This window comes from Arachis hypogaea, chromosome 12 (assembly GCF_003086295.3).
Source record: "Arachis hypogaea cultivar Tifrunner chromosome 12, arahy.Tifrunner.gnm2.J5K5, whole genome shotgun sequence".
Lineage (NCBI taxonomy): Eukaryota > Viridiplantae > Streptophyta > Magnoliopsida > Fabales > Fabaceae > Arachis > Arachis hypogaea.
Window position 1 is genome coordinate 16,186,269 of NC_092047.1, and position 23,950 is coordinate 16,210,218.

General features: G+C 30.6%; 2 long non-coding RNA genes across 2 annotated transcripts; both read left to right on the forward strand.

Moving 5' to 3' along the window:
- The first annotated feature begins 2,816 nt into the window (after positions 1 to 2,816).
- Positions 2,817 to 5,736, forward strand: LOC114924825 (uncharacterized). Its single transcript, XR_003812462.2, has 4 exons — positions 2,817 to 3,542; positions 3,625 to 3,772; positions 3,884 to 4,044; positions 5,522 to 5,736. It is a non-coding gene; the product is annotated as an uncharacterized lncRNA (long non-coding RNA).
- Positions 5,737 to 10,516: 4,780 nt separating this feature from the next.
- Positions 10,517 to 14,703, forward strand: LOC112726994 (uncharacterized). The gene is made up of 2 exons (XR_003165524.2): positions 10,517 to 10,872; positions 13,532 to 14,703. It is a non-coding gene; the product is annotated as an uncharacterized lncRNA (long non-coding RNA).
- Positions 14,704 to 23,950: the final 9,247 nt, after the last annotated feature.

The window sequence follows — 23,950 nt, forward strand, 5'->3', positions numbered from 1 at the left end:
TCCTCTTGAATATTTTTCAAAATTCTTGAAAGAATATTTTTGCTCATAGCTTAATTAAGTTTATTTTATAAATTTTTCATATTTTGTTTTAATTTGAGTTGTTTTAATGTAAAATCTTATTTAAACATTTCATGTCTCTTTTGGGAAAATGAATTTGTTTCTTTTTGAGATTATCCATTCTTTGTTAACGCTATCAATGACTTTTAGTATTATTTTTGACTTAGCTCAAATCCAGTTTAAATAAATGCACAGTTCTTCCTCTTGATCGTTCCTATCGAAGTTCTTAAATTCAAGTTCCTTTTTAAGATTACAATTTGATTTTCTACCAAGATTTTCAGTAAAATGTTTTATCCTTAGCCTAACTAATTTTTATTTCATAAATCTTGCATAATCTAGCTCGACTTGAATTTGTTTTAAACAAGATGCAATATTTACGTTTTAATTGACTTTCTTGAATTTTGTAAACAATTACCCTATTCTACCCTATGGTTTCTATTGAAGATCTTTGAAATCAACATTCTTTTCTAGCTATTTGTATTTCGATTTTTTTTTCTGTCCGGCACACTTTATGATTTTTGACCATTCTTGTTTGTTGGTGACTCAAACCATTTCTTCAAATACTTGTAAACATTGTCTTGAATCATGTTATCTTCTCTTTTGCAAACTTTGTATGTCCTTTATTCGGCCTAAATTTGTTTCGGCTAAATATGTTAACTTTTCTTATGATTCCTATTGAAGTTCTTTGATTCAGATCTCCTAGAAAAAAATAATAATAATGTAAATTGACTCTCCTTCTGAAATATTTCATTGTTATTGCGCATTCCTGTTAAATTGCGACTCTATTCAACTTTTTGACTTTATGTGAACGTTGCTCTTGTCATTTGATTTGTTCTTCCTAGGTATTTTAACCCTATAAGTAAACTCGAGTGCTTCGGTGTCATATGCGACCCCTAGACATGGGTAACAATATGCTAGCCTTTTAGTACACAGCCTGTTGATATAGGAAGTAAATTTGGTGAGTTTTAAAATTGTCGCAGGTTATGGCGTTTAATTTTACACTGGTGTGTTTGAGCACGTGTCAAGTTGCTAAGTTTTTGAACTAAGATCGATTGTTTAGATTACCGCATAACAATGAACGAGTTTAAAACCTTGATTGAGATTGAACTAGACCTCGGAATACTGGGGATTGGTTTTGGCTTTCACTTCTTGAAACTCTCCCATTCTGTTTTTAAACTTGAAAAAAAAATGTTTTGATGAAGTATAACTTGATTTTTCTTTTGACTATATGCCAGTTTTATACATGCGTTTGGTTAGTGAAGCACTTAAATATTTTTACTTATACCTTTTCAAACTTTACATAATCTCTTACAACCTGAAATTGTATTCAAGAAATGTCACATCTATGTTTTCGTTATTCTTTTACAAATATGTTGTTGTATACTTTTCTTTTGAAATGTAAAATGATTTTTTTTAAAAGTTCCGATTCTTGTAAACGATGCATTCGAAAGAGTTTCATTCATACTCGAATCTTGTGAATTGTCTTTGGTCTTAGATTTTCTTTTCTATAAACCTCATACTCCTTGACTCAGCTTAAATTCGTTTCAAATCGTTGTATTGTTTTCTAATCCTCAAGGTTGTCTCTTAAATTCTTGTGAACGACGTCCTTGTCACCTGATCTTATCTCATGTCTTGTAACCTTCTAAATAACTCCGGAATTGCTTTAGAGTCACATATGACCCTTGGGCATAGCGAGTGAAACGTTAGTCTCCATAGAATGCTGCTTGTGAGCGTGAAAAGATGAAGCAGTAAGTGTATGACATTATAAGGGGCTGTGGTAGTTTTGTTTCCATGTGAAAATTTGTAGATGATAGGTTTGTGACCAACTTTTTTTTTTTTTGGGTTGCGAAATGATTGATGGAGTTGCAAATTGGAGTTCTGCAGTGGATACAACATTGGTGAGCGAACGTTTTACCCGTTGTTTAAATACCAGTTTGCTTTGTAGCCTTTTTGCCACATTAATTATAACTTTGCTTTGTGAACGCCTATCTTGTATCTCCCGTCTTATACCATACTTTACCCTTATATTTAAATCTTATAGTTATTCAGTATTTGAACATCTATATGTATAAATATGCTAAACTTTCTTGCTTATCTAAAACGCATTTAGAAAGTAAAGTACTGTTGCTTCAGACCACACTTTTCCCTTACACCTAAGTTTTACAAATTATTCGGCATTTGGAAAATTAATACCTATATCTGCCAAGATCTCTGTTTTTTTAAAAGTATTCAAAACTATTTTAGAATGTTGGGTATTAAGTTAATTTTCGAGGACGAAAATTTTTATAAGTGGGGTAGGATGTAAGACCTCTAAATTTTTAAAAGTTATTAATTAATTATTTACGATGCATTATATTTATTTAAGACTGTATTTCGGAGATTTTTATATAAAAGTTGAGTAAACTCTTATTTTTTATTTAGAGTTCTTATAATTGAAAAATAGTGAATATTTTATATGCCTTAATTTTAAATATTTATATTTTTAACCTTATTTTATAAATGAAGGAGAATTAATTTATTTGTCTCCAATTTTATCGGATTAGCATTTAATCGAAACTAATTTATAAATTTGTAATTGAAAGGTATTTTAAAGATGGATATTTTATATTTAATTTAATATAATATCTCTTAATTTTATTAAAATTTAACAAAATTCCAATTTGCCCAAAAATTCTTAATTTCATATTTGTCCCAAATTAAACCCTAAATTCCCAAAGTATCACCCTAACCCCAATTTTTCTAACCCTAGCCGCCTTACCTCCTTCAGCCACTAAAGTCCCTTCTTTTCTCCCAAACACAGCAACAATTCATGGGAAAAAAAAAGAAAAGAAAAAAGAGAGGAAAGGGATAACAGAGAGAAAGAGAGGACCGAGGGAGGAGGAGAGGAAGGCTGCGCCGGCGCCACGGGTCTCGCCACCGCCGCCTCATGGTCGTTGTGCTAGCCAGCTACCACTGCGCGCCATCCCTAAGCCGCAGCGCCGTGGACCAGCCCCGTCGCCTTCGCCGTTCGCGTCCAGTCGCCGCGCCATGGCCGCTGTTCATGCGTCGCCGTCGCTGACAAGGGGAGAGATGGAGCTTGCGAAGCAGGAGGAGAAGAGAAGCCATCGTCGCGCATTGATTCCGGTTTCGCCGCGCCATCTCGCCGTGGGGATCGCGACCACCATCGCCGCCGAAGTCGCGCGTTCGTTCCTGGTTGTGCCGCCGCCGAAGCTTCCCTCACCGCCGTCGATGCCAATCTGACCAGAAGAGAAGAGGGAGAACGATGCGAGGAGAGAGAAAGACAGAACGCATGCAGAGAGGGAGAAGGCGTCGCGGGGGTTTCTACCGCGTTTCTGCCGCCGCTGCTTTCTCTGCCGTCGCCGTCTGTAGAGCTCACCGCCACCGGAGTCACGAGCTGAGGTGGGGGAGGAAGCCATCTTCTCTGTGTTGTTGCAGTCACCGTGCTGCTACTGCTACACTTCGTTTCTTTGTTTTCCTTAGTTATTGTAAGTTATTTTTGTTTCTGAATCTCCACTGCTATTGTCCTGCTATTCGTTGATTGAGAACTTTAAGGCATTGATGTTTTAGGATTAAGCTGTTGCAGCTGTGGGCTGTGATGGTTGATGCTCCTTAAGAATTGTTGCTGCTGGGGTGACGGAAATTGCTACCGCCAGTTCTAACGTTGCTACCGTTTCTGCTGACTTGCCCCAATTCAAGTTCAATGTCACTGCCCTAGGTCTAGTCTTTCTCCTGACTCTGTTTCACTTTTATACTCTGAACTGCCCTCGTTTATTTATTTGTTATGATTTTAATTCCATTTTATTTTCGGTGTTGCCTTGGATTTTAGAGTTGTTTCTGCGTTTGATTCCATCAAATTCGATGTTGCTGTGAGTGTAATCGGAGTTGGTGATGCTGCCATCGCCCCGGTTGTGTTGGAATCGCCACTATTATTGTGGGTTTAGGCTAAACGGGACTGTTGTGTTAAAATTATGCGGTTGCGACATCGAGGTAAGGGTTTTTCTTAAAATCTAATTTATATTACAGAGTTGTGATAAATAGATATTAATGTGAGAGAACATATGCCTGTGATTATAATTGTCTTCTAAATGTGGTTGTTTGCTGGACTGAATGACTGATTGCGTGACTGCTTGAATAGTTTGTGATTGCTGAAAAGAAATTAGCTTGAAAGGTTACTTGGTTGATTATTATGAAAAATGACTTTTCTTGGTTTTGAAGCTATTTTTGATGATGTAAAGGAATTGGTTTTGGAAATGGTTTAATTTTGAGTTAGTGACTTTATAAATGATTTAGTATTTGAGCTGGTTTGATTTTAAAAAGAGATTTATTATGGTCACAGATTCACTTTGAAAATTATTTGATATTGGAACTAGCCGAATCTTGGAAAATGATTGAGGTTTTGAAAAGGTTTGAGAAATGTTTGGATGGGACCCGAAAAGGGTGGCAGAATCCGAGTTTTAGAGGAGATGCTGTCGAAATTTTATAAAATTAGAAGTTTCATTTGAAGTAGTTATTTTAAAAGGTTTAATTTTAAGCATTATATGATTTAAGAATACTTCATTTATCAAAGAAAAAGTTATGTTTTGGATTTCAAATTGTTAGTGAACGAAACAGAAAGAAGAATGATGAGGATTGATTTGAAATATGATTTTTGAATGAATTTGGAAATAGATATGGATTGACGAATGATGATGATATTGATGAATGATGAATGAATTATTTATATGGCTTGTGAATTTGAAATATCTGAGATACGAGGTTCTCTGGATTAAGTGCCGTGGCTTGCCACCACGTGTATCAGGTTGAAAACTCGATACTCTGTTGACCCTACGATGTAAGTGTGTGACTGGGCACTATATAAATTCCCGGGAATGTTACCCCCATTGAGTAATATTGATTATTTGAGAAAAAGCTATGCATAGACTCTTGGGGATACACGTCGGGGGACAGTCTAAGTACAATTTAGACTTGTCGGGTTGGCTGGATAACCGACAGATGAGCCTCATCAGCCATAGGACAGGCATGCATCATATGCATTTGTATGCTTTGCTTGGGTTTGAATTTGTTTTGGCTTGTCTAATTGTTAAACTGTTCTTAACCGCTACTTGAACTATTTGCTGTAACTGCTACCTACTTGTGCTTTCCTTGTCTGTCTTGCCTGTGTTTGTCCTGGCGTGCTACATTTGAGAATGAACCTTGATGCTGAATTAATGACTGTGTTGTTTGATTGTGTGGTTGGTTTCTGATTGAGATTTGCTTATGAGAAAGGAAAGACTTTGAATTTCTGAAAATGTTAAACACTGCTTCTTTGAAAAGGTTTTGAACGATTAGCTATATGATTTTAGAAGTATTCATAAGACAATGATAGTCACAGAATCTGAAAACAGTTTTCTTATTGAATATCTTCTTATGACAACTTTGAAACTCCGTGGTGAGACCGTGTGGTTAGGTTCTCACCCCCCTACAGCTTTACCTTTTCAGGAACCAGATGAAGAAGTATTAAGAAGAGTTAAACTGCGTTTGGTTTTATATGTTGCTGTATGAATTAGATTATTTTCTTCCCTCGTCTTTGTTATCACAAGTTTGTAAGAGGGATAGGAGTTGTATGTTTTGTATGTATATTATACTATAAGATATTATGTAAAGAATCTTATATATGAATCTATGCCTGCTTGTATTTTACATCTGATAAAGTATTTATTTTTCCGGTTTTTCAAAGAACGCAGCGGTACGACGTTGAGTCACAGGCTCCTATTTTAATATTTAGTATATAAAGTAGCCGTAATACTTCTTACTATTAGAGTGGCGCAGCCGGCGAAAGCGTGACATTCTGGTAGTGAGGGTGTTACAATATTGTTCTTCTTCAATGTCATATTTTATATATTTAGATTTCGGTTCAACTCTTCTTATTGATAAGAAAAAGGCATGTTTTAGTGATTTTCTTTTTTAGAAACCTATACGAGAGGAAAGGCAGAATATAAGAAGAAAAGCAAAAAATAATTCTTATGTTATTTGAGCTTTAATTATTTGTTCTTTCTTCGATTTGAAATTCTTGGTTAGTTTGGTTAGTAAAGTTTGGAATTGAAGTTTCGTTTGTTTTGGAGTAAAATTGGTTTAGGGTTTTTGATATTTGTCTTTGTTTTTAAATTGATATTTTATAATTTTGTTGATTATTATAGTAAAATTTTACTATGTATGGTTGTAATAAGAATTAGATATAAATTTCATTGCATCTAGAAATTGAATTAAGATATATGGTAATGTTCTTTTTTTCATTTTAAATATTTTGATGCTATAATTACACGAGACAAATTAAAAAATTTCTTATGTATCTTATTATCTATTTTTTATTTTAAAAATATCTTGATTCGAATTTCTATTTTTTCATTGCTTATAAAATTTACAAGTAAATAAATAAAAGTATACATAAAATATTTTAGGGTGGACAAATCTCCAATCAATCGAAATACTCATCATATTCTCAAAAAATTGATAACAATAAATAAAAGTAACACGCTGTTAGTAGAACTCTATTTCCATTAAATTTAGTATTACGTAGCTGTATAACGTGATAAGGTAAACTTTTTAGTGAGGTTTAGATAAAAATAACCTAATTTAACAAATTAAAAAATCTCAAATAAAATTAGGTGCTCTAATTATACACCACTTTAATAAGTTATACAAGCTCATCAAATCTAACATCCCCAAACCAATATACAAATCAATTATCAATTATCAATGTCTTTTGACTACTAATTTTGAATTCATCCTAACAATCAACTTCAACATCACTTTTATATTGGAGTCATACTTACTTCTCTTTTCACTTATATTTGCTTTATCTTTCCATAGTTATGGTGTAATAAGCTATCATAAAAATGACCTTCTATCTGAGTATTCATCTTTAAGTTTATCGGTCCAATAAAATAGTTACATCTCATCTCTACTTTTTACTCCACATAAGATTAGATGAAGGAAGAATGAATCAATATCAAACAAAATTTTTATTAACAGTGGAGACATAACGATTATTGTACACATACCTTATAATTCGGATATCGTAAGAACTATCTATCTGGATTCTTCACTGTTCATGACTTTAGCAGCACAACATTTATGCCATGATAGCATTATTTATCACTATTAAAAGGGTGTTTTTTCTTATTTTTTTTAGCCACACCTCTAATGAAAGACCCACTGGTATATATCACTAAAGTTATTCTCCTAATATAATAGTCTCAATTTACCGTTAGACCTAGAGTGAACTTCACCTTTCATTCTTCAATTTTGCAAGCCACTATAATTGGAGTAAGAGATAGAGTTCCTTCAAAAACTAGGACACTTAATTTTATTTGGGATTTTTATTTTTTTCAATTTAATAAATTGTATTATTTTTATATAAGTCTCACTTAAGAATCTACTTTGTTACGCTATACAACTATTTAACGGAAATAGAACTCTACTAACAATATGTCATTTTTATCCATGTTATCAATCTTTTTGAGAATACATTGAATATTTTGATTGATTGAGATATATATTTGTCCACCCAAAAATTTTTTATGTATACTTTTATACATTTATTCTAAAATCTAAGGTATTTCTGCCTTCCAAATCTAAGACATCAAAATCAGAATGGAAAACATATATATTTAACCTTATATAGTTCTAGCTTAAGTTTTAAACTTCTTTTCAAAATCGCCGAGAACTTTTCATATGTTGAATTCAAACAATTAATTATTTTAATTCAAAGTCAACTCAGAAACCATTTTTCTCATTCTAAAGTCTAAATCAAAATCTACCCGTATGATACTGCTTTGGCAGCACGCAACCTTATATATGTATGTGTTACATTGATCATTTCAATTAAGATATCTCACAAATTAAACTCTGATTTAATATATATACCAATCAATAAGCTTTTTGCCTTAGCTTTCAAGCCATCAAGATTAGACAACATAAGATACATATATACGAGGAACTCATCATGTCATCATCATTCTCTAACAATTATAGGAGGTTCGTGTTGATAGCTATGGTGATGGTGTTGGTGATTTTGATTGGTTCTCCTAAATATGGAGAAGCATGGAGGCCATTACTACAACATGGGTTCATGCAAATGCTTCCAAAAGGACCTCCAAACCCCTCAACCGGGGGTGATACTAATGGTGATCGATAACCTAGTTTTTCTTTTATTGTTTTTCCAAAAATAAAGTGTCCCTTTTTTCTTAGTGGAACTTCTATCTTCCTTTTTTACATGTATACCTCATTCCTTAAATAATGAAAGAATTATTACAAGGCCAAAGAGCAAGGAAAAGATACGTGCCAAGTTTTTTTGTTTTAATTTGATTCTTTTGGTGGAGATCCCCTGTTTTAGTTTCTTTAGGTGATGTTGGTTGTGAAATGAAAATAATGAAAACGATGAGAATAGTACAGACTACCCTTACTTCATGTTCAATACTTAAAAAAAAAAAAATTACTTTTAGTGATAATTTATTTTGCTTTTAACAATAATTAAAATAGTTGCTAACACATTTACAAATAATTAAATATTAATCATCTTATATTTGTATTTTAAAAAATTTTAGTATAACAATTATTTATAAATATCATTTTAATAGCAACAAAAAATCTATAACTTTTAATCATCATTTTCTCGACAATTTATATTGTCACTAAAAATAATTTTAAATTTATAATGTTATTCGCTTTTTGTTATCGTTATTATTACTACTAAAACTTTTAAGATTTTGTTTAAATTACATTATTGTACCCATTATTTAGAGAGATTCTATTAGTTTGAGTTTTAATATGAAGTAAAAAAAAATTGTTCTATATATACTAAAATACAAAATCAATCACTATATATTTGTGTATATTTGTACATATTAATTTATATATATTCTATTAGATAGCTGATTAATTGCAATTTAAAAGATTTTGGCTAAAGTTATTGTACCAAAAAAAAAACGTGATGGAATACTCTAGTAGGGTTTCATCACAAAAAGAAGAAGATCTGGTCGAACGAAGTACAAAAAAAGTTAAAATTCAGGATGAGGTGGACTTCAATCAACCGGTAGATCCTATGGACACTTCAGTTATGGGTGATCCCCATGAACCAGTGGTTTCGAAACTTGCTTACAAGGAAGCGCTCTTGGCTATCATCGGATACTGCCTTGAAAGGATACCAAAAATGGGGCTTGCTGATGATATGGTGGAGGGCAATCCTAACCCCAAAGATCGATGGTATAAAGAGGACAATGATCAATAGGAGACTACAAAAGAATTTGACCCTTGTCCGACTATTCATGTTTCTAAGAAAGAGTTTGAAGAATGGTGCAAACCTTGGAAGAATGCCCTCATTGTGAAGTTGCTGGGCAAGAGGGTTGGTTTGGCCTTCATGGAACAACATATAAAAAGAGATTGGGTAAGAAAAGGAACCATTGATGTTATTGATATGGATCGTGACTACTTTCTTATTCATTTTTTAAATGACGAGGACTATTCTCATACGTTTATGGAAGGACCGTGGATGATAGCCATGCCTTATTGTCCAAAGATGGAGGCCCTTCTTCCTCACATCAGAGAATGTGGTTTGAAAGATTGTTGTATGGGTTTGTATCCCAAACTTGCCTATAGAACTCTATAATCAGCGATTTCTTTAGAGGGAGGGTTCTACTATTGGCCATATGCTCAAAATAGATCGTGCGACTTCTGTACACTCAAGGGAAAAGTTCACGAGAATTTGCGTGGAAACCGATCTAACCAAGAAACTAGTGCTCCGCATTTCTGTTCTGGAAAGCGAATTGAACATTAAGTATGAAGGACTCTATTAAATTTGTTTCTCTTGTGGGAAGTACGGCCATCGTTAAGAATCTTGCTACAAAAATCTTGAAACTAAGGCATCGACACACCAAGCCAACTCCGGTGATGATGAAAACTCCGATGAAGGGAATACTGTTATTGGGGAAGGTGACCAAAATAGAAAGAATAATGAGGAATTAATGTCCGGGATGCTAACACTAATGCCACGTCCAATTTCGGACTATGGATGTTGGTTAAGAGGTCAATTAGGACAAAGAAAGATATTTCTTTCCAAAAAAGAAAAAGGGATCTCTTAATGAGTATGATTTCTTGGCAAATATAGCAAAGGATGGAGATCCAGAGCCCAATTTTGTGGAAGGGAGGTCCCGTTTCAATGCATTTTACGAAGAAGGTGAGGAAGAGGCCAAAAAGGGTACTATGGAAGAGCTTAAAGACCAAACTGATTATGAGCTCCAGGTTATCAAGGCCCAAACTATTTTTGAGAAGGGACATACCTACCATAAAAAATCCCCCAAGTTTGATGCTCCTAATTATTGAACATGTCATAAAAAAAGGCCCAATTGTAAAGAATGGGGCTGCAAAAAATGAGAAACCCATAATCACTAAAGCTAAAAATCATGGAAAACAAGTAGCTAATACTCTTGAAGTTCCTGATGTGTCCCCTCCCCCATATCGCGTAGTAGGAAACCGAAATGGTGATGCTTGATAATATGCGTCGGTTACAGCAAGAACGAAATGATTCCTTCTTGGTGACAAAGGAGTCCAGTAAGGTGCTGGAGTATCATATTGAGAAAACGGATCTCTCCATTCAATGGTTGGGAGCGAGCTCCTCTTCGGGTGGTGCTATGAAGGAGAAGGCAATCAATAGCCAACAAGGTAGACCTCCTGATGTTCATATGATGGTGTCGTCAGTGAGCAAGAATAAAGAGGGAAGCTCTTCCTGAGACCGCAACAGTCTGAAGCAAAGGGCGAATGCCCAACAATGATTTCTAGGTTTTCCATAACCTTCCTCTCCTTTTTTGGTCTTATGGTATTATCAGTTGGAATTGTAGAGGTGTTAGCTTGAAATCTTTTTCCACTCTTATTAAAGATTTAAGACGTGAATTTGATGCAAATTTTTTACTTCTCTTTGAAACTCATATTAGTGGAGATTGGGGTTTGGAAGTCAGAAATAAATTGGAGTTTGAGAGTTGTTTTGTTGAAGATGTTGTTGGACATTCTGGTGGTATTTGGGCTCTTTGGGATTCGAGTACTTGGAAAGTTGATATTCTGGGTCATAATAGACAATATGTTCATTTATTGGTATCTTATAATAACTCTGCTCCTTGGCTTCTTACTGTATATGGAAGCCCCTAAAAGGTTAACAGAAAATTGCTTTGGAATAGCTTGAGTCTTTTGTCGGAAAATACTAATCATCCCTGGTGTGTGATTGGCGATTTCAATGCCACCCTCCATGATCATGAGAGGCGGGGCGGTGCCACTAAGATTGAGTCGGCGCTTACTCTAATTTTCGCAATTGCATTTTTTACTGTGGCCTGATTGATCTAGGGTTTGTTGAATGACCCTTTATTTGGAAGAGAGGTAACTTGGTGGTTAGATTGGACAGAGCTTTTGGCAATTTGGATTGGCAAATAAACTTTTTAGATGCTTGTATTAAACATCTTCCTATGTTGAAGTCTGATCATGCTCCCCTCTGCCTTAAGCTTTATTCTAATTTTGTGGTCAATAAATGAAAAATGTCTTTTCGCTTTGTTGCGGCTTGGTTAACTCACCTGAATTTTGACAGCATGGTTTGAGATTGTTGGAAGGTTGAGGCTTCTTGGACAGCTAGTGTCAATGATTTCCAGCGTGCTCTTAAAGATTGGAACAATATAGTATTTGGTGATATTTTTAAAAGAAAAATAAGAATTCTTCATAAGTTTCAGGGTATTGCAAATTGTCTTGCTAACAGCACTAACCAGTATCTTGAAGATATGCAATTTCAATTGTGTAAAGATTATAAAAAAATTCTTACTTAAGAGAAATTGTTATGGTACCAAAAATCTAAGAGCAACTGGATTAATTTTGGGGACCGCAATACAAGATTTTTCCATGGGTATACTATGATTCGAAGGAGAAGAAGTAAAGTTCTTATCCTCCAACAAGAGAATGGTTTGTAGATCACAAAAAAGAATGATATGGAGCAGCATGCCTTTGCCTTTTTTGCCAAATTGTATCCAGACACCCATGATAACCCTCCCTACATTCTTCGTAAAGACTTTTTGCCTCTAAATGAGACTGAGGTTAATATTCTCGGCTATCATGTGACGCATCAGGAGATTAAGGATGCTTTTTTTGGTATGGGAAGCCTAAAAGCCCCTGTAAAGGATGGTATTCAAGCTATTTTTTATCAGCAATAATGGAATAAAGTTAGGCCTGACCTTTGTAACCTGGTGCAGAGTATTTTTCACATCCGATCAGTGTTGAGGACTTTAATGAAATGTTCATCACGCTTATACTCAAGGTTAACTTTGTTTCTAATCTAAGACAGATGAGACCTATAAGTCTGTGCAACATTTCATACAAGGTTATTACCAAAATTCTTGCCAGCCTCAGGATTATGGAGAAATTGGTTGGTCCTACTTAATACAACTTTGAACCAGGAAGACAAGGTTCTGACAACATCATCATTGCTTAGGAAGGCATCCATTCGATGAGAAATAAAAAAGGAAAGTAAGACTAGATGGCTATCAAGATCGACCTTGAGAAGGCCTATGATAAACTTAAATGGTCTTTTGTTAGGGACACTTTAATTGACATTGGACTTCCCTCACATACCATTGAGCTTATTATGGCTTGTATTTCTATGGCTAGAATGAGAATTCTCTTGAATGGAGAAGAGCTGGAGGAGTTTAAAACAACTAGGGATGTTTGGCAGGGTGATTCTATTTTCTCTTACATTTTTGTCTTGTGCATTGAGCGTCTCTCACAATTCATTAACTGTGCTATGAATTATGGGTTCTGGAAGCCTGTTTATATTAAGAGAAGAGGGCCGTCTTTATCACACCTTTGTTTCATGGACGACTTGATTCTTTTTGCTGAAGCTAGTATGGAGTAAGCTAGTGTCATTAATAGATGTCTAAGTACCTTTTGTGAGAGTTCCAGGCAAAAGGTCAGTCAGAAAAAAATACGTGTTTTCTTCTCTAAAAATGTTGGAAGCCCAGTCAGAGAGGAGATCAGTGAAATTTTGGGTTTCACCAGAACTGACAATCTAGGAAAGTACCTTATTATGGATTAGCAAAAGAAAAAAAAAATGGGGGCTTGGGTGTTTGCCATGCCATGCTCTTAATAAGGCTTTCATGATGAGGGTTGGCTAAGGGCTTATTGAGAAGAAGGATACCATGTGGACAAGGGTATTGCGATCCAAATATGATGGAGGTGATGACACTATTCCTCGGGTAGGAAGAAAGCAAAGCAACTCGAACCTCTGGAAAGGAGTATGCGCTAATTGGGAGAATGTCACTAAAAATACCATTTGGCAGGTTGGCAATGGTAAAAGCATGAAATATAACTAGGTCCTAATTTAGAAAGTTTGGATATGCATGTTAATCAGGTAAGCAATAGAAGCATTGATTATTCTAGTAACCTTACGGATTTTTTTTCTCTATTTCAGGGGATTAGGACACTGACAAAGTCAAAGAATGGCTCCCAGATGATGTAGTCAGCAAGATTGTTGCGATTCCTCTGCCATTTCCTTGGAAAGATAAAGACCATATTACGTGGGCTCTCACCTCGGATGGATGCTTCAAACTCAAATATGCTTATTAAGATATCCAGAATACCCCTGACAGCTCCAGCAATATTTTTCATCCTTGTTTGGAGTTGGAAAGGACCTGAACGAGAGTGTTTATTCCTTTGGCTTATTGCTCATGACTCCATTCTTACAAATGCAAAAAGGAAGAGGCGCCATCTTAACAATGACGATCGTTATCTCCGGTGTAGAAACGATGTTGAATCCACTCTCCATGTCATTCGAGACTATTTTTTTGCTAGGAACGTTTGGTGAAACCTCCTACTTGCCGATCAATTCCGACATTTTCTAAATTCTGATATGTTGAACTGGCTGCAAAGCAATCTCTTAAAAAGATCAAAGTGGTCAAACCTATTTGGCATTGCAGCATCTCACCTTTGGTTTTGTCGTAGTAAGCTTGTTTTTGAAGATATGTTGATTTCTGCCGCTACAACTCTTATCCAAATTAAAGCTAGGCATGAAGAATATCTATATGTTATGAATGTGCATTGGAGGCAGAAGCATAATAAGTCAGCTGCTAGTACCTTTATCCGTTGGCTTCCTCCTCATGAGAATGAAATTAAGCTTAATGTTGATGGTTCCTTTTTTAATAACTAGAATAGTGTGGCATGCAGTGGAGTGTTTAGAGATCACTTGGAGAGATATATCATTGGTTTTTCTTTCAACTTGGGTAGCTATTCTATTATGCAGGAGGAAATATGAGGGGTTGTGTGCGGTCTCCAGATTGCCATGGCCAATAATTTCAAGCGGCTTGTTATTGAAACGGATTCCTCCTCTGTCTTTGAGTTTGTAAGAAATGGTTGTACTACAAGTCATTCTTGTGCATCGATTCTTGCTGATATTAACACTCATACCCAATAGCTTAATGTTTTCGAATGGTCATATACGTACTCTTAGAGAAGCAAATTATGTTGCTGATACGCTTGCTAAAAAGGGACAGACCCTCCTCTTTGGCCTTTATATTTTTGATGTTCTTCCTCCCGATATTAGCTTATTAGTTCTGTATTTAAATTGTTTTGGCATTTTGCATCCTAGAGGCTTTTAGTTCTGTTTTATTGTATTTATTTTTTTCTCTTCGCTCGGAGTCTTTAACTCTCCTAACTCATAAAAAAAATATTAATTTATATATTTTTTAACAAAATAATCAGTTATTAAAATAATTAAATTTATAATAATAAAATAATTAAATCTATGATAAATGAATAATCAAATTTGATTGCAGATATAATAATAATTGTTTTTATTAAATTCTGAATTTATATTTTCGTATGCCGAGGTTGATTAGTTAATAGTATGATGTATAATAGGTGTTCAAATAACACTGTATGCATGGATACAAATATATATAATTCCACTAAAATAGTAGATGTAAAAAAAAATATAAAAATATTTTATATAATTAAAAATTAATCATAAAATTAATTATTATATATAATATAATTAATTAATAATTAATTTTTTTACGTACATATAATATAGTTAAAAATATATTATATTATATTATATTTTTAATATATTAAAATTGAACATATACCCACACACATTCAACAATGTCGTGAGTAGGGTTGTTAGTTCTACCGTGATTTGGAAGGAATTAATACGATTCTTTTGCCGTTGTGATTAGATTTGATTGTTTTATTTGGTCTTGGATATATGGGTTAATAGTTAAAGATTATAATCTTTTTAATTAATTTGGTGTTTTAAAAATTACGAATTAATCATATTTATATTTTACTGACTTTATTAATATTTTTTGTCAACGATTGATGACGTAGAGTATTAACCGATGATAGCATACAGAATACCTAACATATCTAATTGAACGCTAACCAAATATATTTATAAAAATCTATCAATTTAATCGTCAGGTCATATTAGAAATTAGAAATATAGTTTATATAATTAAAAAAATGGGACTAAATTAAAATTTTTCATTAATGTACTAACTAGTGAACATTCAATTAAACATGTCAAGTATTATATAGTTGTTAATTAATGTTTTATATCATCAATTGTCGACGAAAATTGTTGATTGAGTCACTAAAAAACAAATATAATTAATTCGTAATTTTTCTTTAAAAGATAAATTTGATTGAAAAAAATTTTAGAAACAAATTTAAAAAGTATCCTATCTTTTATAGACTAGTTTGATTATTAATCCTAAACATATATATGAGAGAGAGAGTTTTAAATTATAAAATTAAATAAAAAATATTTTAAAATATAATTAAAATATTATTGAAATAAAAATAATGATACTACAAAAATAAAATAAATTATGTAATAAATTAAACATATTATAAACAAAAGCTTAATTTAAAAATAAAAGTGTTACTATATTATATATATTATATTATGTTATACTATGTATTAGATTTTCTTTAACAAAGTTGTGTTTGGGAACTCCAAGTCACAATCCACACATTCAGTTTGTCATAAATGAGATTAATTAAACCCAATTTATTTCAAATTATCGTGTTTTTTTCTTTTTTCTTTTTTTTTTTTGGATTTTCGGATTTAAATTTAACTTGTCTGGCCTGAAATTGAGTTCTGAGTACCCGGAGTTATGGGACTTTTGCAAAAGATAGAGTCAAAATTACGAATGAGACCGTTACTTATTACTTTAGTATTTAGTAGTATTGCTTGCCAAGTCAACACGTACGTATATATGCCTGATTCAGTGCAGAAGTATTATTAATAATATAATTTAATAATTTTAATATATTAATAGTATAAAATTTTACATAATTATTTAATTAAATTTATATATATTACTATAATAATTAATTATTTTGTTAATAATAATAATAATAATAATAATAATAATAATAATAATAATAATAATAATAATAATAATGTATTTGGCGTCCAAGTTACTTTATGTTGATCCCTTCAAAGATCTCTCTATTTTACCTTTTTCCAAATTCAATTCAAAATTTCAAAATTCAAGCTAGAAGTCAAGCCAAACGTTTTCTTTGAACCGGGCACAAAACAAAAATCATACAAAGTTCCCTCTATATATATATGTATGTGTGCCATTGCTATTTTCTTCAAATCAAAATAATATCCATTTCATAAACTATAACTCTTTCTCATCATTTTATTTCCAACCAAACTTATTCAGTAGCTAGCTTTTTGCCTTCCAAACCTAAGACATTATTATTATTATAATATATACTTACATATACATATACACATAAAAGCACTTACAAATTAATTATTTTAAGAACATGTCTTTCTCTAACAATTATAGGAGGATCCTCTTGATTGCTATTGTGATTATGTTGGTAATTTTGGTTGCAAACCCTAAATTTGGAGAAGCATGGAGGCCATTAAAAGAAGATGGGAGTTTGATTCAAATGCTTCAAAAAGGATCTCCAAACCCATCAAAGGGTGATCCTACCAATGGCTAATTATAATAATTAAGCGACCTTGAAGATATATGCATGGACAAGAAAGCATACACATTGATGACGAGATTAAAATTAAAAATTTTAGGATCTAAGATATGACTTTTTTTTTTTTTTTCATTTTTTCATTTTTTCATTTTTTTTCTTAACCATTGACACTACATATGTGCAATATTAATATATATGCCTTTTAATTATGGCAATCCCTGTTTTTACTTTATGGCTGGGAATTGAACAGCTCCCATTTAAATTAGTTAGCATATATAATTAATTATTTGTAAGAAACCAACATAGAAGTTGAATTTATTATTTAATTATTTGATATGCTTTGCTATATATAGCCTTCTCAAATAATTCTTTATGCTATCTTTTAAGGGTGAAAAAAAATGAAAGAATATATGTATGTGGCGGCTGATACAATAAGTAGAATATATTATATTAATATTTGAGGCAGTCATCCCCACAAAATTCTGAGAACTTGTTTATAACTCTAGGATTTATACATATTTTAATTTGCTTCATTATTATATTATATTATGTTACTTAAAATCAAGATAGAAATTATAAAAAATTATTTATACTATATTTGTTGGATTTTTTAAATATAAATTAAAAAAATGATTATTTTCTATATAACTTATAAATGCATTTTTAGGACTTTGGCACTTTTTAAATTTATAATATAAATAAAATAGAGAAATAATATTCATTTATATTCAAATAAAGTAATAGATCAATCAAACTATGTAGGAAAATTGAAATTCTCAGTTTTAGTTTAAATTTAGCAAAAAAAAAAATGGCGGCTTTCAGTCTGAAAGTTTGTGAGTTTGAAATTAAATGGAAAGGTTAATATTGATTTATTTAAATTTATTAAAAAAATATCATTTAGGCCATTGAAAATTTTTATTTATTTGTTTGTTTTCATCTTAAATATATTGGAGATGTCTTTCATTTAATTTCATTTGTACGACAGTAGTGTCTTAATTAGTTCAATAAAAAAAAAAAAACTGAATAGTCTAACATAATATCAAAGTCATGCTATTTCTTGTTATTAAGAAATTATTTTTTTAGCTAACGAATTATAACTTAAATGACATAATCTTTTTATATTCATCTAAGAGATTATGGTTCGAGTCTCACTCTTAACTTTAATAAAAAAAATTTTATTTCTTTAAAATTATCAACTTAAGACATGGACTTGCGTTTGTTTGTTGTTTCATGTCCAGCCAAACTATCCATTAAAAAAAATCTTGTGGTATTTGTCACTTATTTTATACTTTTAATTCCAAATAGAGAAAATTTAAAGCACCAGTATTTTTATTAAAATTTGATCAACACTTAACTAATAAAAAAAATGAGTAATTCCACACTATTAGATATAATTTTATACCATTAAAAATATTAATAATAACTAATTGATAGCTACAAATTACAAAATTTTCTGATCTCCTAACACTCCTCTTCCAAATATATTTAGTTTATTTCTTTAACTAGTTTGTTTAGAAAATATATTTAAAATAAAAATGACAGATAAATTTTACCAAAATTTGATACAGGTCAATATTAATTAAACTGTTATGTAATTATATATCATTATATCGTCACACTTAATTACAAGTATATGTCATAACTGACGTATTTATATTTAGATGTCTTCACCAAGCAAAGAGTATTGTATTCGTGTCTATTAAATAAATTTTAATTATCTATTTATTACATTTATATTAATAATTCAGATTTAGAGTTTAAAAAAATAAAATCCACATGCCATTCAACTCTTTATTTTAGAAAACAAATGAAATGAATATAAAAAAACTTTATTCTTGTTTAAATTAGACCTAAATTAAACTAGTAACATAAAATTGCAAGTCAACATAAAATAAATTTTGGGACTCAAGGCAGAGAAGTCAAAGTTATGAATGAGACAATTCTCAAACATGAGACATGGCCATATATGTTGTCATGTATATATGAGAATACCAGGTCCACACGTTCTTCATGAAATACGAACAACTTGAATTCTCTGTTCCCTTGGTTTAGGGCAAAAGAATTAACTATTAGTTAAATACTATGAAATACAATTGCAGTATTTGTATGTTGGTCACATTTGAACACCAAATTTATTTATGATAGCTGCGTTTTTTTAATTATATCTGAATAAAAAATAAAAAAATTAACACGTCGTTTAAATATACTTAAATATAAATATATGTTAATGTGTTTAATTTTTGTTGAACTATCTTTTTTAAAGGAATTTAAGAAATGTATGATTAATTATTAATATAAAAAATCATCTAAAATAATTTATGTAATTAAAAAATCTTTAAAACCATTGAAAAAACTCATTTATTACGTTAATATTAATAAAATATCAACATATTATTATAATTTATCAAAAAAATATATTTTATATGTATCATATCTCTGATAAATTTTTAGTATAGGTGTGTTGTCATATCTCATAATATTATTTCATTTATTAAAAACTTTTACCATGACCTCATTATTTAACAAATTTGAATGGTAAAGATAAAATTAAAATGAGTCTAAAGTTTTAAATTACTATCACAAGACCTAGTCTAGTATCTCGTTTAGTATTAACAATAAAAAGAGGTGGTATTACAAAATATCTCTTGCTTTTTCATTGGAAAGCTCTTAAAACGTGTAATGAAATATCCAAATTAAATGGCACTATCACACAGAATATCTTTACTAAACATGACAATCTTATAATTTTGTAGTGTCAACCCAATTGGACATCTATCATCGGATAAATAATTTCACATGGACCTACATTTGTTCGAAGCGGGATAATGATAAAAAGATACATGTTGTTCACATCCCTACCATTAGAACAATTGGCGAAAATTCTCACAAAACTGCATGCCATCAACTTCATCAAATTCCATGACACTCAAAAATTGACCCACCTTGCAATTATGAGTTTGAGACTTGGGGGTGATAAGACATAGTATATACTCGTAGTACACATTACAAGTATAATAACATTGTTCTAGTATGATTATGCTACGATAATTACGATATTTTAAAAAATATTGTTAAAATTAAAAATTATTTTTTATTATTAAATATAATTTTTTAAAAAGTGTTAAAAAAAAGTATTACCAACTTGTAAAAAAAAAAATACTTTAATTTTAATAATACTTACATAGTTACTATAACTATGGATAGAAGTGAGCTAGGCTATTCGACGAAAATTTGTGGCTAGTCTCGTTTTAGACTCCGTTCGACTCGGCCATTTTACTAAACAGATTAGGCTCGAACTTTTTATAAAATCAATTAGTTAAAAAAGTAAGAATATAAGCTTTAAAAAAAATCTATGAAATTTATTGGATCGATTCGTCAAAATATTTTTTGTAAAAATAAATTATTTTTAATTTAGACTTTCAATTATTCACTTATATTTGACACAAAACAAAACTAAAAAAAATTAAGAGCTAATACTAACTACGATCGTAGTTTTTTTGTTCCAAGAAAAGGTTTATTGATTTTAAGTATGGTTATGATATGTGACTAGAGATTGATATATAAATTATTTTTTTTTACAAATTATAAATTATAAATTTTAGAATCTATTTTAGGTTAATTTAGATTTTTTTTAATTTATTATTTTTTGAATTTTAATTCACGAAACTGGCTTTTTAAATAGGTTTGTGGGCTTGTCGGGGTTTAAATAGACTGGACTTGAACCTAAAAAAAAGTCTATGAAAGGTAACAGACCTACACTTAGGCCGTCTATTTACAACATAAGTCAAATTCGTCAAAGTCAAAGCTCGACTCAGTTCGACCCATTTTCACCCCTAACTATAGCCATAGTAACATATACATACTAGAATCCACCTAATAACACATTCTTTAATTCTATTATCCATTACTGCATTTGTTTTTTAAAACAGGATAAGACAAGATATTAATAAGAATAAAACACAAAGGACAGAAGTACAAAATTTTGTATTCTTATATTCTGTTTGGTAATAAACTAGAACAAATTATGAAAATTCAATTTATTCTCATTTTTTTACTCAAAAAATTTGAAAAAAAAATATAATAATAAAAAATATAATTATAAAATATTAACAAAAATAATAAAAGAAAAAATAAAAAATAAATTGTATCCCTTGATAGTGTCTCTATGTCCTTTCTGTCAGGATGAACAAAAAATACACTAATTTAATGTCTCTAGACATAATCTCTCTATCCATGTCTCATTTGTCAAACACGATTTTTTTTATCTCTGTATTCTGTCTCAATGTCCTATCCTTGTAAACAAACGCAACATATGTTATAAGATAGGCTCTAAGGCTGTTTGTTTATAGGAACGGGATACTGAGACACAAAATCGTATTTGACAGATGAAACATGGACAGAAACATTATATTCAAAGACACTGAATTAGTATATTTTATGTGATAGGAAGGACACAGAGACACTAACAAATAACACAACTTTTTTTTTTATTATTCTTGTTAATTTTTTATAATTATATTTTTTATTATTATATTTTTTTAATTTTTTAGATAAAAAAATTTAGAATAAATTAAATTTTTATAATTTATTTTAATTTATCACTAAATAGGATAAAAAACACAAAATATTATATCTTTATTCTTTATATTTTATTCTCAATATTTTATCTTATTCTATTTTTAGAAATAAACACAGCCTAATATATCTTGTTTTTCGATAGTAATGGCGTAGGTGAGTAACTGATTGTTGCGTTCGTTTTTTGGTGATTAGGAGCTGCTCATTGTGTGTGATTATGTTTGGTTTGTCTTCGCAGTGGAGGAGTTTTGTCCTTTTGGTGTTAGTATTTAGATTTGTACACAATTGTTCATTTAATTTGCCTACTCTATAACTCAGAATCCTAACACAGTGATCTCGAATTTAATTCTGATATGGAACAAACCGATGCTAGAGATAGATCGCCATGTATAACTATTAACTAACCCACTTCAATATCTTCATCCAAGAAAGTTTATGTATAAAAATTTTCTTATTAGACTTTTGTTGCATTAAAATTAAAATAATAAATGTCTAAATTAATCTCCAAAAAAATTTAATTTAAATACTTTAATACTTAATAAATTTTTATTATTTTAAAAATTATATATCAATAGTTATTCTTAGACAGATTTATCCTTCTCTTATTTAAAAAAAAAAAACTAATTTATTTTATAATAAGCTTTTTTATATCGGTTGAATGCTTTATGATAAAATTTGTTAGAAATTTATTTATTGTCCAATACACATATTAAAAATTTTATAAAAAATAATAAAAGAACTAATCTATCTGATGAGAATAATTCTAAAAAATTTTAAAGTAATTAAAATTTTTTAATTGGTATCAAAGTGTTTACTCAAATTAAAAACATAACTATGTGTTTAGTAATGCCTTTGCTCATAATCTGTCATTGCTTAATTATCAAATAGTAACAATAAATAAATAAATATAAATTACTACAATAAAAATTATTTTTAGTAGCAATAACATAATAGTTCCTATATATTTTATTTAACTTATTTAACTTATGTTTTTGTGATAATTATATATTTATCATTATTATTACTTGTTATAATTGTAATTATATATTTTTTGTAGTCACTAAAAAAATTTTTATCAGCAATAATATAATTGCTGCTAAAACTTTTTAACGATAAAATATAAGACGGTTAATATCTAATTATTAATAAATATAATAACGACTATTTTTATTATTGTAGTTAAAAACAAAATAAATAACCGATAAAAATAATTTTTTTAGTAACGAATAAATAAAACAAAAAATATATAACATAATTGGGACTCAACATTATTAATTAGATGCAGGACTTTGGCAAACAAAACACTTCAAGAATTTGAATGTGACTTGTGGAAATCAAACATGCGACTTGCATTCTATGCTATTTTGTGAAAATATTCTTATATATGTGTCAATGTGTGTACGTATATATATGTGTAAGGCCTTGTTAATTGGTTCAGTGTAGAAAGCATTATTAACAAACAAATAACATACATGTGTGTGTACTTTGTTTTGATCTATTCAATACTTCCATGAATACAAATCAGCCCAGAAGATCACTTGTTTTAATTTCACTTTTTTTTTGAAAGCGTTTTCTTAGTCCAAACTCAATTTATTTGATTTGTTCAATATATACTACTATCGTTTAAGCCTATACATACTACATTTATAGTTTTCAACATTATATTCAATTCAAACTGCATTCAAAGTCAACCCTAGAGACAATTCTTCTAAACCAAATAGCTAGCTAGAAGCATATACGTACTAATTAATAACACCTCTAGCTATAAATATGTGTGTGTTGTAGATACACAAACATCAAACATCTTTCACATATATAACATCTTAAACTCTCCCCTCTCTACCACTATTCTTCTTAAGCCTTAGCTTCCAAATTCTGAACAACATAAAATATATATAGTGCATTAATTGTGTTACATTGTACGTTTGGCCCACTTATTATTCACTAGGCCCTAATTAGGGAATTCAATTAATTCAGTTTGACCTATTGAGATTTTAAAAGGGTAGGGTATTAATTATTAGATCTTCTAACATTTTTATTTTCATTTTCAAAAAATTAGTTTTGAACAGATAGATACACCTATTAGTTAAGAGACATGTCTCTCTACTCTAGCAATTGTTACTATTGGAGAATCCTATCCATTACTATTATGATTATGGTTGTCATTTTGGTTGCAAGTCCTAAATTTGGAGAAGCATGGAGGCCATTACTACAAGATGAGATTTTGATGCAAATGCTTCCAAAAGGCCCTCCAAAACCATCACATGGTGATCCTACAAATGGATAATAATAATAAAGCTAAGCAAGC